Source organism: Suricata suricatta, chromosome 11 (assembly GCF_006229205.1).
Source record: "Suricata suricatta isolate VVHF042 chromosome 11, meerkat_22Aug2017_6uvM2_HiC, whole genome shotgun sequence".
NCBI classification, from domain to species: Eukaryota; Metazoa; Chordata; class Mammalia; order Carnivora; family Herpestidae; genus Suricata; species Suricata suricatta.
The window spans coordinates 96725604-96744830 of record NC_043710.1 but is presented as its reverse complement, the minus strand read 5'-3'; the positions used below and the strand labels follow the sequence as shown (position 1 = coordinate 96744830).

The 19227-nt window shown below is 43.3% G+C and overlaps 1 long non-coding RNA gene across 1 annotated transcript; it reads right to left on the bottom strand.

Annotated features, from left to right (window-relative positions):
- Positions 1–8747: 8747 nt before the first annotated feature.
- LOC115305946 lies at positions 8748–11398 on the bottom strand. The gene is made up of 3 exons (XR_003915100.1): positions 11256–11398; positions 8986–9570; positions 8748–8815 (listed from the first exon to the last, which is right to left on the bottom strand). It is a non-coding gene; the product is annotated as an uncharacterized LOC115305946 (long non-coding RNA).
- Between the last annotated feature and the right edge of the window lie 7829 nt (positions 11399–19227).

Below are 19227 nucleotides of genomic sequence, written 5' to 3'. Positions count from 1 at the left end.
CTTCATCAAGATCAAAAGCTTCTGCAAGGCAAAGGAAACAATCAAGAAAACTAATAGGCAACCGACAGAATGGGAAAAGATAGTTGCAAATGACATATCAGATAAAGGGCTAATATCGAAAATGTACAAGGAACTCACCAAACTTCACAATCACAAAACAAATAATCCAGTGAAGAAATGGGCAGAAGATATGAACAGAGGAATAAAATGGGAAACAGAATTACATTTTCCAGTCCCAAACAGCCCTGACTCACTGTATCTTCTTGTATAATTTCATGTACATCTTCATGTACTAATTATAGATTTATTTTCAGATATGAATAAAGATAATAATAGCTCTCTGTTCTTAAATTTCACAGATAGTGAGAAAATAAAAGGAAATAAAAGTTTTATTTTGAAGTCAAATATAATTATCGTCTACCTTCTCCCCAAAGCCTAAGGGTGAGAAGTGTTTTATCCCGGTCTGGTCAAAGACTGAAGCTGTGTCTTTCATTAATTTCATTACACATTTAGTCAGCCATGCACTGAGTGTATCATATGTTTTGATGAACAAATCTCCTATCATTAGTAGAAATTTCTTTTCTCACACAAAATTTGGAACAAGTTTAATATAAGTGACATGAAATTTACAAGGGTGGACTTTATGAAACGCCACTCTGTATTCTGGGCCAGCACACATTTGCTGACGTGCAACATACCGTTAGGAGCTTTTCTTAGAGAAGCTTATACCAGACGTATAAGGATAATTTAATGATTATAAAATAGCTCTTAGAGACATGGTGAAAGTTGGGATGAAAAATATATGGAGGCCAAGCTGCTAAGCCTGATCCCTCAGATCTGGACACCCCAAAGTCGGGGAGAAAGATTCCTCATTGGAGTCCTATATGTCTTAGGACTGCATTTTCACAGGGGTGCTCTGAACCCCAATTCCATGAGATGTCAGAGGTGTTCTGCTAATATTGATAATAGGAGGAAGGGAAAGGGGAATGTCTATGGTCGAGCAAGTTTAGGAGACATTCGGTCGCACAACCATGAGCAGTTTTTCCTGGAGAACTCAGAACTCCAATGCCATGAAAATCTGGGAGGGGGCTAGAGCTCGGAACACGCTTTCCAGTAACTTCTTCATGGCACCTGGGCTCTGTGGCACCCAGACTGGGGAAACCTGCTTTAGGGTTTAGCAAGGGAAATGAATCTTCGAGAACGGGAACAGCCAAACCATAGCAAACCACAGAGAGCTAGAGGCCTTTGACATCATCCCCAGAGAACATGTTACTCTTGCCAGGGTGAATGTGCATCGAACAGGACCTCAGAGCCTTGTGGTCCCTGAAGTGACAGAAGCCCACAGCGTGGTCAAATCCAAGTGCAGCAACAGCAAACGAGTGCAAGTCTATAGACAAACCGTGGATGAGCTATATGAGCCACACAAAACCAGCTCTTCTAAAAGATATCTTCAGACATCTTTGCCAAGCCTCAGTTACATTGCTCCCAACTGCATAGTCTGGGAAGGCGGACAAAAGCCAAAACCTGTAAGGACACTGTCCTCAGTAGCCTGGGGGACATAGCACAGTGCCCAAGGGACGCAGGTTGGAGCCGCTGGGCCTGCATCACTGAGATGTGCGTTCGGATGCCTCAGTGTTAGGCAGTAATGAGCAAGAGTTACAGCCACCTCACTTCGGTGAAAAAGTGGACCACATGGGCACCACAAGCTGTAAATTACATTTAAACGAACTTAATTGGTCTGAAATATGTAAAAGAAGTAGCCAACACTGTACTGGTAATGGGCATGGGCCCTGAGGCCAGAGAGATGAGAGTGCATTTCTTATCTGTGAAGTGGGGATAATAAAATCAGCCTTATAGCATTAGTGACGGGATTTAATTTTAAAGCGCATGGCACGTTATAAGAGTTCAATTAGCTTTTGCTGTTACTTATGTTATTAATATCCAAAGCACCTGGCAGTTAGTAAATGCTCAGTGTAAAGTGTCCACAGAGATTAAAATCTGAATTGAGGGACTACGGAGTTTATCCAAAGTTTGTTTTTTTGGCACTACGTTTTAAAGTAACACTAACATTTGCATTAAAATAATAAACATGCCAATTACATGAATTTTTGTTGGTTCGGGAAAGCCTTCTGGCAGAAAGCACTTGGCAAATATAAATATTAGCACGTAGTGGATAAAAACACACTCACCTTTCTAATTCCACGTTTGCCCAAGTTAGGAAAGTTTTTACATCCAGTTTCCTGCTGCTCGTTAGATTACTCCATGGGATGTTTTCTGTGCGAGCTGGAGCCACGACCCCATATTCTGTCTCTAACAAAAAAGTAGAGGTTGTAGGCAGACATTTAATGTCTCTATTGCCTAATGCTTACTAATATAATATTTAGTCATTATTTAGTGAAGAGAAAGAAAGTAATACAAAGCAGCAAAACATACAATAAATATCATTGTTTTATATCTGAATGATGACATATTTTATTAGCAAATCGCTATAAATAATTTTAACCACATAAAGTTTAAATGACCAACAATTGGTAAACTCTTACTCTTTCTTCAACCACAGAGGGGAAAACCAGGTCAAGTCGAACTTTCTAGTGTAACCACACACCCCCTGCGGTGTCACCTTGACCCTCCAAGACCCCAGAGAGCTTGTGGGTTGATTCTGTTTTATTGCTTCCGTTGCTCTTTGGGGAGATGAGATGGAAAACACGATGTTTTGACCCTTATGTACACGAAATAGACAAAGCAATTTTCTCCCAAATGGGAGAATTCTTAACTAAAGAATATTCACTGTTACCTGGAGAATCGCGGGTCTGGAGTCCACTGTCGTCAAGGTGAACCCTACCTCCCAGGCGCCCAGAGGAGCCGGCTTTCCAAAGGACCAGCCAAATGGGACTGAAAGCTCTATGTTCTAAACAGGAAACAACTCAGAAAAGAGCTGGGAAAATTGTCAAAACATGAACAAAACCAGTCACTTAGAGTAGAGTGTATAAAAAATGGGAAATTTTCAAAAAAGACAATCTGTACATCATGATTCTCTGTTTCCAAAGACGGTCTTGATGCTGGCAGTGCCCCAGAAAACTCTGGAGCAATTGGGCTGGGTCTCATCTCCCCAACCCTGATGCTTGAACAGCATGGTCCACGGTTCCAGGGAAAAGATCTCGAATGTAATTCACTATTCTGATGAACACATGTGCACACAAAGGCATTTCAGGAAGCTCCCAAGTGCCACCTTTGAAAGGTTGTTGCATTTTGAGAATCTCTCCTTCTGATCATTCTTTTTTATTTCCTTACAGAATCAAAACTCTAAGATGCACCATGAGATAGCCTCAATTTTTATGGTTTTTATGTGCTTACAAGTGTTCTTGGTTAAGAAGAAAGCCAGACTGCCCTGTAGTTATCTGAGATTTACAAACCACTGCAAGACATTAATAATGTTAAATAAAAATGGGAAAATTCCACTTAGGATAAAACATTTGAATTTTGTTTTAATTTCACTGAGCTGTAAGGCCAGAGATAACTGAGAGCAACTAATAAATCAGCATCAACCGACTCCACGTACCAGGAAGTGATACACTGAAAGATCGAACTGTGATCCTCAAGTTCGGAGTCACAACCTTAGAGAAATACTGTTTTCAAAAGCTGAAAGTTTTTACACGCGTAGATTCTTATAAAGAATTAGTCCCTGTACCCTAACTTGCTTTCCCTTTCAAGTATGACTGAACGTTAACACATATAGACATTAAAGTGTTTCTTTCTCCAACATTTTGCAATAGAGATGTACATACACTATGTAAAATATTTACCTATGTGAGTGGGTTTCCTTTAAAAGGCAAAATATCTTTCTGATGCACTTGAAATTGAGCACAAAAATGTTTCTTACTGATCTTTACATCCTTAAGGATTTGGTTCAGGCTTCTCACACATTAGGAGCTTAATAAAACATGTCAAATGGGTGAATAGATGAAAAACTGAATGGACATAAATAAAGGCTCAGGGTGATTCTCTACAGCTTTCTTGCTGAAATTATTTCAGGTCCTAATTGTCTGCTTCCCTTGAGTTGTGATTTAGCTTCTCCGTTGAGAAGACATGCAGCACAGAAAGGCCGGGGCTGCCTAGGCTGCCACAGTCTGCAAAGGCTTTCCTTTGGGGGTGTGGGTTTGGAGGGAGAGAACTTGAACTGTTGCCGCCCTAGGTCGCTTTTACAGGGTCAAAATCTTAGCATAAGATTCGTTTCTTGTGCAGATTTTGTTTGCATTTCTTTCTGTTCAAGGACAGGACAAGTTTAGCACATTTTTTTTTTTTGGTCCAAAGAAGTTTATTAATAAATACAAAGTCTTCACTCCCTGTTTCATGACCTTAAATTGTAGAAGGTAAGCTCTGCTTTTTTTTTTGAGGATTTTATCTCTAAAATTGGCTGAGCAACAGGGAGCTTGTCCTTTGTGATGTAGGAAGGGAGGAAGTGAAGGAGGAAGGGAGGGAAGAAAAGAAATGGCATTTATTCCAAAACAGCAAAGGGCCAAGCACTGTGTTTTGTCTTCCCTCTTACTCACTGGAGAGTGGCCAAGAACCTGAATGGGTCCACCCCAGCACACAGGTGAGGACCCGGCCTAGACAGGACTGCAGGGCTCACAGGAACTGTCCTAGCACGCCGGGGCCCAGGACCCTCACTACTGGCTTGCCTCAACATGAAGCCCACTAATCACCTTGCTGCCAGGACCATCCTCACCATGAGCCCAGCCCTAAATGGGATAACTTAGTCCAGATGCAGGAAATGAGCCTTGGCCTGGCAAATGTGTCAAATGTGTTTAAGGCTATGTGTCAAGCTTTTCCAAAACCCAAATTCTTCCCCAAATTTCCAAAACACTGACAAACACAAATGATTAAGCACAACCATCCAGCTGATGAAATTGATCAAGAGGTTAAATACTGAACTTGATCTATTCTTTTTCCAATGGTACACATTTACACATTTTGAAAAGTCCTCTACCTGCTGGCTTCCGGCTGAGTTGAGAGTGCTTTCAGCTCAAAGGGTCAAGTACGTTGCATAACTGGTAACAATGGAAACATTCGTCCTAATATTTCATTTGTTCCCAGGGTATTTTTCCATATCCGGATTTTTAAAAAATGATTTGAGCCAGTGCGCTGCATCATTAACCATGACCAATCCTGGTCAGTTGATTGGGACGGAGGCAGGTCACAAGCCCCAAATTAAGATGATTCACTCCTCCAAAGGGAGGCATGAACTCAGGAAAGGGTTTGCAGAAGCCAGTGGTGCTCAGACAAGGCTTGCGGGTGAGACCTAGGCTCACTCATCCATTCCCCACCTATTTTCTGCCGTCCCAAGTGACAATGACGTTCACATGCACATTTCCTCAAGCTGCAGGGGGCACCGCCTCTTTCTCTCCATTGCAGTGAGAGTGACATTATCATAAATGGTAACCCGGAAAAAGCACAACAAATTTTAGAATGTCAATCATTTGAAAAATTCATCACTTTATTATATGCCCCATGACTGACCTCATGTAATTAATGGAGACAAATTATTGAATTATAACCAACATCAAAGTGGAAGATTTCCCCCAAATGTGGGAAATGAAGATGAGAATACTGAAAATCAATACGGGAAAATGTCATACAATTAAAGACTATACAAATAATTTGGTGTTGTATTTTAATAATAGCTTTTTTAACTATTTTGATAATTTATTTTCAAAAGATAACACATATTTCAATGTTAATACATTTTATGTTTTATAATGTTTATCAATTTTTTAGTTAAAATGCATTAGCTATTTAATTTCAAAGATTCTTTTAAGTGTTAAAAGTTCTGAACATGTTTTTAAAATACAATATGAGTATTAAACAGAATTTTATGAAACAAGTATCTCATTTTGTCCATTTTACACATTTATTGAAATCTCTCAAGTGTCAATGAATCCTCCTAATCTCATGGGTTTTGTTGGGCTTTACAAATTTTATTTCTTCTATATAATTTTTATGGCATAAGGGTTTATATACAGGCAAATTTACAGCAGAAGCTATGGTCTTCTGCCTGGGTGCCTAGTCTGGGAGGGAGAAGACCAGGTCTGAAGGAAGCATCCCTTAAGATCACCCAGGGCCCTTTGCTCTGCCTGCAAACAAACCATAAAAACCCTACTTTTGATTATATTTCTCACATATGTATGCATTTCTTCTGTATCTGTCTGTGGAAAAGAACATACAGATTATTGGATATGATTTTCTACTAATCGTATTTTTACCCAGCAGCTGTGTTCCTAGGTCCACACTAACCCTGGAGCACTAATCTGTCAGTGGCTGGCGGGTATCTCAGGTCCACACTGAGCTGCTATGGTGTGAAGATGATTTTCTGGGGAAGGGACGTTAGAGCAGAGGAGACACGAGAAGAGGTTCAGCTCCCATTACACCAGCCTGACCTATATTCCCTGCTCAGAAGTGTATTTACCTGCCCTGCAACAGAAGTGCAACCGCCCGTGTAGCACACATACACGTGGGCTTCAGAAAACAGACCGCAGACTCTGACACAGCCCCCTGACCAGGATACGATGAATCAGGAGGAGTTTGAGAGATTGTGTTTTGCTGTCTGTAGAGAGTTCTCTGCTAACCTACCCTGATCATTCATAACTGTTTTCCCATGGGCTACTATTTGTAGTTATTTTTTAAGTCTTGAATTACGTAGTCTTACATACATAATGTAGTGCTCAAAACTTACTGGGTTGATAAGTGGATTAAACATAAAAGTCACCAAGGCCCAATTTCAGTCTAAATTGCAATTAACCTAATATCCGAAATATACAGAGCACTTCTAAAGTTCAGCAGAAAATAACCCAACCAGATAAAAAAAAATAGGCAGAGAACCTGGATATAGAGATTTTTCCAAAGAAGACTTCCAGATGGTCAACTTGAAGAGACGCTCATCATCACTCATCATCAGGGAAACAGAAATCAAAACAACAATGAGATATTACCTCATACCTGTCAGAGTGGCTAATGTTAACAACTCTGGAAACAACAGATGAGGATGCGGAGAAAAGGGAGCCCTCCTGCACTGCGGTGGGAATGCACACTGGTGTGGCTGCTCTGGAAAACCGTGTGGAGCTTCCTTCCTAAAATTAAAAATTACATTACCATATGATCCATTAATTCCACTACTGGGTATTTACCCAAAGAAAACAAAAACACTAATTCAAAAAGATAGATGCACCCCTATATGTGCCTTATTTACAATGGTCAAGATGCAAGTGTCCGTTGACAGAGGAATGGACAATGTACACACACGCACAAATGTGCACCCTTCTAAAGGACGCAACTGTACCACGTGCAGTGACGTGGATGGAGCTACAGGGTGTTAGGCTAAGTGATAGAAGTCAGACCGAGAAAGACAAATACCCTGCGATTTCACTCCTAGGTGGAATCTAAAAAAAAAAAAAAAAAAAAAATGAATACACAAACAGAAAGCAGAATCAGACCTATAAATACAGAGAAGAAACTGATGGTTGCCAGAGGGAAGGAGGTAGGGTTGCCCAGAATGGGTGGAGGGCAGTAGAGATCCAGCTTTCTGGCCATGGGGTGACAAAGTCAGGGGCATGGAAGGCACAGCCAAGAGAACACAGTCTGCAGTGTTGGAAGAACGTCATATGGGAACAGGTGTGCTCCCCAGGTGGTGAGTACCGCATGGCCTGGACACATGTGGGGTCACTATGTCACACGCCTGAAACGGCTGTAACACTGTGTATCCACATACTCATGTAAGAATAATCAATCCCAAAATAAACCAACTGGAAGTAACTGTACTTGATTAGAATGTTAGCGACCGACATATTGTTATTATACTATTGACAGGAACACATGCAGCTTGAAAAAGCTGCCTGTGATGTGTTGTACGTTGATAAGATTCGAGGTACAAGAGTCACTACACAATGAGTCATGTTGTCTGACTTCAGCTGCAGACGGTATTTGTGGTTTGCACTGAGTGCAGGTATGAAGCCGTCGTGGGCCACGCCCTGGGGTGGGCACTGCAGAGCCGCACACCTTCAGTAAAAACTCTGAAATGGGTTTTATGCGTCTGAATCACCACTGGATTTTCCACAACCGCAAAACAGGGAGAGAACTCTAGATAACAAATAAATGATTTTTGTTTCCTTAAAAGTCATATAAGGAAGAGAACTCTCAGTTCAGAAATGCAGAATATTTTCAAAAGAATATATAACATTGTTAAAGCTCACATTTCAGCCCACAAATCACAGCAGCACCTGAGACAGAGAGTCCCCTCAGGAAAGGGCCATAAGGGCAAGCCCTCAGCGTGCAAGAGAAACAGGGCACTCTTGATGGGGGGACTTGAAAGCTGTGTGACTTTGGCCAAATCACTTAACCTTTCTGAGTTTCATTTTCCTCATCTGAAAATTAGGAATGAAAAATACCCTTCTTTCAGATCAACACGAGGAACAGAGATGGGGTCAGCAAAGTGAAACAGCGTTATCTGACGCACAGCAGGGTCCCCACACTTGTCATCAGTGTCACTTACTGCTGCTGTCTGTCACGGCAAACCCTGGTCACCATATGCACGAAGCACAGTACCTGAGGTTGCAGAAGCCACACACAAAATAGACAACACAGCCTTTCGGACACAAAATGAGGGAAAACACAAACGGACAGAACCCTGTTTGCGAGGCAGGATTTCTCTTACCGCATCCTCTCATACTGGACAGCAGAAATAGCCAAGGACTGGGCACATGGGTGCCGCCGCCGACTGGAGGCTGTGAATTCCCAGTAGGTTCTGCAGAGAGCTGGTGGGAGGCTTGGCCCACCAGAGAAAAGGGCAAAGAGCATTTCAGGTGGACAAAGGGGCACATGTGGCTGTGCGCAGAGGTAAACAAGATGTTTTCCAGTTAATACATCACGTTTTTTCTTGTTTTAATGCATTCACAAGAGCCTCCCCCCTTGACCTTTCTCCTCACCAGTCTTTACCTTGAGTACACAGTATATGGGGGTTTCATTCCAGGCCAATCTGGAAGGTGGCTGAAGGCACGTGGTTAGCTGGATGCACCTGCCAGATGGTTGGACACAGAGGACACAGGCAATGGCACTTCGTCTTCTGGCCAAAGAAAGGAAGCAAAGAGAGTACAGAATGTGATTGCCTATAAGGGTCAGCCCTGCCCAGAGAGTGACAGTGTTTCTCCTTCTTTCCCCTCTTCCTCTCTCTCTCTCTCTCTCCTTGCTTTGTTCCCTTCCTCTCTCTCCCTCCCTTTCTCCCCCTCGTGCTCTCTCTCCCTCTCTGATACACTCTGAGAGAATCCGATTGCTTCATTTAGATAGGCTCCAACACAGAATCGCTCCTCCTGCATGAAGTTTTCTGGCAAGCCTGTCAGTGGCTCCCTTTGGCTCAGGGTCCTACTAAATTAGGCAGCCAGGGTGATGTTATGGCGGTCGGCATCAAGTATGGCCATGAATTTGTAAGGAATTAGTCCGGGGCAGGTGGCTGTAGGCATAGTCACAGATTCCCTTCAGATTCCGCAGCTGCTTCTCAGTCATCCCTGGGGTTGGCGGACCTTCCTGTGAGAATACAGAAGATGGAGTAAGATGGCCAAAGAGGGAGGGTCAGATTAACAATTCCCAGAGAGAGAGCCCTTACACCAAGCACATTTGGGCTAAGGAATTTTTTCTTGTCTAATGTGTCTCCACAGTTGTGCTATGTTAGGCACACTCATATAGAAATTAAATGAGGATGATGACAATAATCGCTGATATTTATTTAGTCACTAGGCCAGATACTCTCATTTTATTTATGTGACAATATATAACTCCATTTTGTTATTACTTTCATTACTTTCTTACGGATAGTAAAACTGGAACTCAGAGCAGTCAAGTCATACTTGTCAACGCTAACAAATGCAGGTGCAGGATTTGAGCCTCGTTTTTTCGGGCACCGATGCCCACAGCTTAATCACTGTCTTACAGTGTTTCAAAGCTGAAAGGAAATATATAAGAGGGGGAGCCTATCTCACAGAAGAATCCTGAATTGGAGATCAAAGAAGGGGAAATATCAAGAGATAAACACTCAAGAATGAAAGATTCAAAATATCTCTACATAACACTTGGTCAGCACCGCCGATCTGGTAGGGGCTAAACACCAGTCAACTCTTTTTCTGCTTTTGCTCAACAATGTATACGGGTGACTCGGGAACCTGTTTGCTTTGAGAGCCCCGAGGCAGCAAACAACGACCCACTTTGATGACCAAGTTGCTAAAAAATGAAGCATGTCCCAGATTCGCGATTCCCTAATAAGATGTTATCTCCATACCCTGCACCTGTGTGTATAAACTAAAGCATTTTACAATAATCACCAAGTAGGCATCTTGAAAAAGAATGGACACTTAGTTGTACTGCATAATTCCGAACTTGATCATGTCTTCACTACAACAGATTTTGTCTTATATGAAGCCAAATTTGTCCAGATCAAAATTAACATCCCAAGTGGCAATTACACACAACACTCCCGTCAGCCTTTGGGGAAACCTGCCCTAAATAATTCCTGAGTAAGAGCTCTTCAAACTTCAGGCAGAAAAAAGTTCCAGGTCAAAATAAAGAGGGCTTGTCACCCAGATCCCATTCTCTGTAAGATCACCAACAATAAACCAACCAGGAGAAAAACAAGAGACTAACAGCAAACAAAAAGAATTAAAGATTAATCAAGATCCCGATATAAGATCTAGAATATTGTTATTGAGTCAAACATTTCACTGTTTCTGTTTTGAAGAAAGTGTCACATTAGGGGAACAGTTTAACATAATATTTTTCTTTAGGTTGCTGGAAGCCACTGCGGCACCAACAAAAACCTGGCATCACTCTACCGCGGGATGAGATGCCCCTCACTTATGGCTTTTCCCCTTTTCCATACACCACAGCATATAATTGTCGCCACACAGACATTGAGCAATGCAATGGGTCTCTGTTTGTCTGGTAAGAAACCTGATGGAATTTCGGTATTTGCTGAACCATTGGAGGGTTTCCCTGAACTCCTAATTCCAGACAACTCATGAACCTAATGAAAATCGGGGTGTAAACCACCTAGGAGCTCTCTCTGTTGACAGTTCACCTCTTGTTCCAGCCCTTGGGAAGCCACATTCCTTGGGCTTTTCTTTTTTTAAGCCCACAGGGTAAAACTTAAAACAGACACTAAACTAATCTCCTGACCTCATTCTAGCCCTGCTGGCTGCAAAAAACAAAACACTGCTGACCTGAATCTTCGCCATCTTGACCCAGTTCCTATTAGTGGTCACCTGTCTTCTCACTGGACAAAGCCACAGAGATCCATCCAGCCACTGGATAGGAAAGTCCCTTGGTTACAAAGTCAAGATCTGAACCATCAATCAGGAGACGAAACCCGGGGGTGGCAAGTCACTTCCAGGAGGTTGAACATGGGGGTGGCCAACTGATAGAACATTGCTCATCGCCAATCTGAAAAGCTAGAAAACAACCTAATGGTGCCTGTCTCAGGCTGGCCCATTCCATTATGATAGCAAATAAAGGTTACAGAGAAAGATTATGACTCACATCCTGGCATCAATGTTAGACAACACCTCAGGGTTAAGTAAGGAAATACAAAAACAAATATGAAGGCAACGTCAAGGTCGTCACTTTGCTTCAGAAGGTTGGGCATGTTCTCATTTTCCTCTTATGAATTATTTTCTGTTTTGAAGAGTTGACACAAACACAGTATCTCTACACCAAAATGGCCCTAGTGCCTGGTCCAGTTCCCTTATGCCCTTTGCTAAACACGTACTAGGGACAGACAAGTGTCTACTGTGCTGCCTTTTTGTCTTCTCTTTGCGCACTGTACAGTGTGTGTGTGTGTGTGTGTGTGTGTGTGTGTGTGTGTGTGTCTCACGTTGGATCAGGCACCCTCCACCATGTCCTCAAGTGTAGACCCGTGAGTTCTTTAGCCCAAAGAGACAGTCCTTCTTACTTTCTTGCTACTGCCCATCATTCTTTATATGCATATTAGGTCAAAATATATGGAACTGCCATTTTTTGTAGGTAAAAAGTGGTCGGTGCAGGTGTTGTGTGAGCATATGTATGGATTATATAATGTGTGTATTTGCACATGTATGTGTCTGTGAGGCAGAAGCACTGTGCACACTTTACTTCAGTCACGTTTTACAATATCCTGTAAGGTAGGTCAGTTTCTCTAAGGTACACCTGTGAACACAAGAGCTGGGAAAATGCAGAAACTTGTCTGTCTAAGGCCTTCCAGGATACACATTCTGAGTTCTAGCCCTGGGTCACATAGTCCCTCCTGGTACCCGTTATGGAGCCAAGTGCATGGTCTATTTGGTTCAGACTTCGAATCCTCTCGACCTCAGAGGCATCTTGAGAAGAAACTCAAGCTTGTGCTCTCAAGGTTATGGACTTCTCTTCATCTTTTCCCAGGATGTGGCATCGCACAAGTGGTTACGTCAGCATGTTCCGCATGTGCCTGGCCCACTAGCAGACACTGGTTTGGAAAGTTTCAATGACTGGGTGCTTATTTCTACAAGAAACTGTGAATAGATTCTTCAAATCATTTTTGGGGAGAAAACCCAGGTTTGGACAAAATCTTCCACTTATCTTAGACGAATGCTAGTTTTCCCAGAAATTTGAAGGGAAAAAAATGTGCTTAGAATATAGTTGAGCAAAGGTGTCCAAACACTGTGAAATCTAGTTTCTCTCCTCTCCCAAATTACAGAGCGTGAGAAGTGGTTTCCTGGCCTTCCGGTTCCTGCTCTGTGCATTTTGGGAAGTGAGACCACAGAGTCTAGATTTACATTGTTGGGAGATTTTTTTTTTCAGTAAATGCTTAAACAAATCCATCCTTTCCTGTTGGTTTTTGACAGTTTATTTGCAACTCACATTCTTGGCTGAATTGAAGTGATTAAAAAAACAAAAAAGCCCTTCACTAGATTATGAGAACATTGCATTAAACCCTATTCATGGCTCATAATTTTAGTGACCATTGGCAGCAAGAAAGCTGCCTTTGCAGGAGAAATCACACCATCTTGAGGATTCTCTGAGCAGGGAGTAGGACAGGAAGAAGTCAACATAACACAGATGAACAAGCAGAGTGACAACACCAGGTAGCTCTGTCCCAACGATCTCGTTCATGAACTGAAAAGTCAGAAAGAGAGAGAGTCACCCTCATGCAAACCTTTGGGACAACACTCTTATCATCTAAGTTCACTGCCTGCTCACTGGTTTGTTCTTAGGGGTCTGCAAGGTTCCCAAGAGATTTTGTGTGTGTGTGTTTTCATTTTAATGGGTGCCTAAAAATAATCAGCGTAAGTATATCCTGGACTATTTGGATGACTGACCACCTTGTAACCAAGAACCAGTCAGGATTTTGGGGCCCACATTTGTTGTCCTCACAAATTACTGAGAATTATTGAAAAAAAGAACAGGGAGAAGTGAATAGGCTAAATGATATTATGATCATCCTGAAGGAAGCTTCCAGAGGAATGGAAAGGTGAGAGAAATGCATTCCCCCTGTGCATTAATGAGGAAAGTCAGAAGCATACTCACACAGAAAGTCATGATACAGTTGTGGCAAACTTATACCAATTGTCACACTGATTTAATGTAGATTACTTAAAGCTTTTGGATTTATAATGTTAAATGGATGTATGTTGTAAATTTGCTTTGATAGCTGTAAAAGAACTGTAGGTTCGCGGAGCGTGTGACTGGTATCAGTCTGCACAGACATAAATGCACTTGTTTGCTAGAGCAACTCTAACAAAGGAGCAGAGTGGGCGGTTCTGACTACAGAAGCATCATATCTCACAGTTATGGAGGCTAGAAGTCCAAACCAGCAGGTTGGCAGGGCTCGTCTGCCCTGAAGGCACCAGGGAAAGATCTGTTCAAGCTCTGTCTCCTACGTTCGATAGTTCCTTGGCCTGTGAAGGCGTAACTCCAGTCTTCACACGAGGCTCTCCCTGTGTGCACGTCTGTGCTCAAATTTCCCCTTTCTAGAAGAACACCAGTCATGTTGGAGTATAGACTCACCCTACTCCTCCAAGTATGACCTCATCTTAACTAATTACATCTGCCACAACCTTATTTCCAAATAAGGTCACACTCAGAAGTACCAGTTAGGACTTCACTATATGGATAGTGGGGAGGAGTGACCCAATTTAATCCAGAACAGGAAATAACACAATAAAAATAATTTAAAACACCATTAAAGAGTCCAAATATTTGTCCCTGTAAAAGTAGTTTGCATATTCCTCATTTTGAGAGACATGAATTATAATTTCTCATTTGCCCGTAAGAAACCTTATAACAAATCTTTAACCATTAAAAATAAATTCATGATGGATCAAACCATAGAAAATCTGGGAAAAATATAGTATTGAATGTTTAGTCAGACCTCTTCAAAAGAATGAATCTCTCAGCCTAGAGGGAAAAGAAGAAATTATGATGGAAAAAGACAAATGAGCTTAGTGGCAAAAATGTTGAGGGTGCCTGGGTGGCTCAGTCGGTTGAACTGTCAGCACTTAGCTTAATGTGGGCCTTGAACCCCAGAACTGTGAGATCATGACCTGAGCCGAAGTCAGATGCTTAGGAGACCGAGCTACCCAGGCGTCCCATGCTCCAGCACAGTCCAAAGGTCCTATTTGCTTAATTCCATCCAGAAAACACATGTTGAGCACCTATCATGTTAATCCCCAAGACAGATGCAGTAGAGACAAGATGACTGTGACACGGTCTCAGCTCTGAAAGCTTAACAAATAATGTTGAGAAGACAGGAATGGAGGATGTCCAATAAGTTGTGTCTCTTCTCCATGGGGCTTCAGAACAAACAGAGTAATAAGATAAACAACAAAAAGTAGATAGTTAACATATCAAATTTATCAACAACAAAGACTAGGTTGAAGGACAAAGCTTAGTGTGAAAGTCAAGCTTCATGTAGCTTTTTTTCCACTACATTTTGCCGTTCCTTTTTCCTGTAGTCTAGACTCTGGAACAGCCCAACAGAGGGAAAGCCTGGGTCTGCAAAGTAAACACACATACTTCAGGTCTTGCCTCCCACTGGTCAAAGTGGAGAGGAAATGAGTAAAGAGGCCAAATATGCCTCCTCAGGACCGTTGGTGCGTGCACTCCATCCAGCGAAGATACATGGACCAAAACTGTCACCTAGTGAGCAGAACTTCCTCCATGAGGAAAAGTCAGGGAGCAAAAGGAGCCAGGAATGTAAAGGGGAATATCCTTCTTCGTGGAAACAAGGAATGGAAAAGAGACCTTCACCCCCACAAAGACATACACACAACTCCGTGCCTCAAGTCTGACTCTGATGTTCTAAAAGTGGTGTAAACAATGCCCTTTGGAGACACAAAAAGGAAAGGAACTCATGCTGACAGGGGGAGCAGTAGTGTGTGGAGAGGAGGTGGTTGTCTGATTGAATGGAAAAGATGAGTAGGGTTTGGACAGGTCTGACCAGAACAGCAATGGTGGGGGGAGGGGCAGACTGCACAGCAGAGGGAGCAAATGTGCACATTCATGGAGAGCTAAAGAAAGCCGTATCCAGAGGAATGGACAGGGTCATTTCAAGAGGCCAATTTCATCTGGATGGTTATGCCCTTGGCCCAAAAACCAAACTTCTTTCAACTTTTTAAAGTATTGAATAATGTGCAAATGTACTTCTTGTGACTCAGGTTATGGTTAAGTTTGGGGGAAACTCAGCCAGGGACGTTGGAACCAAAAATGGAGATGGGAGAACCTGTTGTCCAGGTTACTGGATGATTAAAAAACAGTGAATGATGTTATGATGTGGCCATTTTGAAAGTAGATTTGTCACAATGTCTCTGATAGCCTGGAATAACCTTTAAGTAAGTTTGTACTTTATTCCATAGAAAATGGGAAGCAAGAAAAGAGTTTTGAACAATTATTATTTAACAAGTACCACAGTAGTCACTGGTATAAAGTGACACCAGCCTTCCAAGTGTTTATATTCTAATCAGGATCCACACAACGGTGGTAATTTTCATGCACGTGCATGGGCATAGAGTGACGCATCAGTCACGTGTCAGAGATATCCCTCTGGTGACAAAGTGAGCCTTTGGTCGGAACAGGCACTGGAGGCAAGGACTCTGTACAGAAAGCAATTGTCATGGGCCAGGCAAGGAGTGAGAGGATCGCAGAGTGGTCAGGGGAAATAAAACCAAACAATAACCCCAAATCATGTTGCCTTTTAGATGTGCATTACTTAAAAGTCTTTTTCATATTTTGATTCAACAGGCTCTTTTTCGGAGGTTGTGATGGAAAGTATTCAGATCGACTGCTCAGATTCCAAGCAAACAACATACGTTTTTGTTGATTTAACTCCAATCTGACCTAGCTGTGAAAAAGTAATTGCGTTGACCAGGCTGTCTGTTTGTACACTTAGAAAACTATAGGTTTGGTTCCCAGAGGTTTTTATTTTGCCAGGAATCAGAACCACAGTGGATATAAAATTATGAAACTTGGCGGTCAGGAGGGGAAATGAGAAGTTCATCGTGAGAGGACAGAGGGGAAGGAAGCACACGTGTGCATGGAGATCAAAGGTGGCAGACCCGTGGCGGCTTGGACAGATGCCACTGTCTGCAGGTGACTATTCAGCTTCCCCTGAACAGCTCACAAAGTGACATGCATCCATTCAAATTTCAAATGTTTATGGAATGCCTGCAGTGAGCCAGCCATTCTTCCAGGGGCTGGGGATGAATAGAGTAGTAAATACACTAAATAAAATTTACTTTACCCTCCAGGAACTTATATTTTAGTAAAGGAGGCAGATAACTGAACTTAGACAATGGGAGGAATAACAAGTATGGTGGATAGTGATGATTATTATGGAGAAAACAGCGTGGAAGGTTGGAGGGGATGGTCCCTGCTGGGGTGAGTGGTGTGTGGAAAATGAGAGAGTAAATAAGTGATGGTCCCCACCTGACCACCCAAAGGCACCTGAGTCTGCACGCTCAGGACTGTACTCACCCCTCCCTTCTCCACAGTGAGAATCAGGGTGGGTCCACCTGTGCTCCCTGGCTTAGCCAGAGGCACCAACACATGCTGGTTCCCAAGTGGTCCTGGCCTTGCCCCTTCCATTAGCTCCACATTCAGGCTTTCATCAAGGCCTGCCCGCTACTTCCTGGCACCTCTCTGCTTTGTCCCAGCATCTCTAAGATCTACGCTGCACACCAGAGCCCGACTGATGCCCTATCTAAGCTAAATCCTCACCATGCCGCTGCCTTGCATAGAAGGCTTCCCTGTGTCCCCATTATCTCTAAGATATCATGCAGCCCTCTGCCACATCCAGCAAGGCCTAACTGATGCGATCCCTTAAAAGTTTTCCAGCCAGGTCTTCTTCTAAACAAGTAAGTGTTCCTTCCCAACACACAGCATGCTCCAACATTGCTGCCTGCATTTGTTCCTGCCATGCCCTATGCTTCAGTGTGCTCCCGTCTGTCTGTGTCGAACTGTCGACAGCTCACGCTCAGCTGAGTGTGCTCCCATCCGTCCATGTCTAACTGTCGGCAGCTCACACTCAGCTGAGTGTGCTCCTGTCCGTCCATGTCTAACTGTCGACAGCTCACGCTCAGCCAGAGCATCACTTCTTGCAGTGAGTCTGACCTCCCATGTCTGCTTAAGTGCATCCCTTTTGGCATTCTCCAGGCTGTACTGTTACTGTCTGCAGATGTGTCTCCCTCCCCACAGAACTCAGCAGTCCATGGGCAGATGGGCATTCACTCATCCTCACATCTCCTAGCATATTCTCTGTTGAACTTTTCAAATTAACTAATTCAGAGCTGAGGCTCTTACAATACAGGAAGTGCTTATACTTTAGACCAAAGTTGGATGTTTTCTCTACTTGTAACTCTATCTATAAAACAATAACCTAATGGTTTGTTCTTCCCAGTGCAGGAAGTTGGAGAACACTGTTGTTTATAACTTTCCTTTTGGGGTCAGAGCAGAGGCCACTTTGTGGCCGACATGTGGGCAGTGCTGGTCTGTGCTCCAAGGGAGAGAATTTCCTATTGATTTCAGAGTTAAGATTGGAGTAGTTGAGAGGTTGAAGGGCACCTGGGTGGCTCAATTGGTTAAGCATTCAACTCTTGGTTTTGGCTCAGGTCATGACCTCACAGTTGTGGGATCAAACCCCATGTCAGACTCTGTGTTGAGAGTGTGGAGCCTACTTGGGATTCTGTCTCCTTCTCTCTCTGCCCCTCCCCCACATGTACACACTCTCTCTTTCTCTCTCAGAAATAGATACAAATAAACATTTAAAAAAAGACTCAGAGTAGTCGACCACTTTAGGTTGAAGTGGGAAAGAAAGCATACGGAAGCCCGGAGTGTTGGCAGAAGGCTGTGAAATTTTTAATAACTTTCAACTCTTAACTACGTCTATCAAATGTGTTGCATGCAAGTAGACAACGTGTGTGCACATGGACGTGCATGCTTGCATGTACAGGTAGGACACAGTTTGGGACAGGGGTGTGGGCTTGTTTGTGTCCAGTGACGAGGGGCATAGGAGAGCCTACGTGCAAGGGTGCAGGGGTGGAGACGCCGAGGACCGCCGTGCTCACAGGGTTTGCTGTCTCTGAAGCAGTGCAGGCCACGTGGTTGGTGAGAATGTGGACCTTCGGGTCAGAATGAGGTGGGTTTCAAGTCCCAACCCAGCTTTCATCAGTTGTCTAACTTCCCTGAGTCTTCACCCCGTACTGGAGATAAACCAGACTGCCCCAGGCTGCTAGAGGGATGAACTAAGTGCTCAGTGCTTTGCAGCCGTGGTGACCGTCATCAGCTCTGTGTTGTAGGACGGTGCATCTGGCAGTGGTATTGGATTGGACAGAAACCTGGAGAAAGTACAGACAGTTGACAAGAGGGCACTGAGCAGTTCTTCCTGAGAGAGAGAATTAGGTGGACAGATGAGGGGAGCCATGAAGGGCAGGACTTGGCTGACCATGCAAGCGTATCTGAGAGCAAGGAGAATCTTCACGGGAGCTGCAGTGCTGCACATGCATGACAGGCTGCATGCTCCTCCCATGTTGGCAGAGTGCTTCCATGTTGGCAGAGCACTCCCATGTTGACAGAGCACCCCCATGTTGGCAGAGCACCCTCTGTGTTGGTAAAGCACCCCTGTGTTGGCAGAGCACCCTCTGTGTTGGCAGAGCACCCTCTGTGTTGGTAGAGCACCCCTGTGTTGGT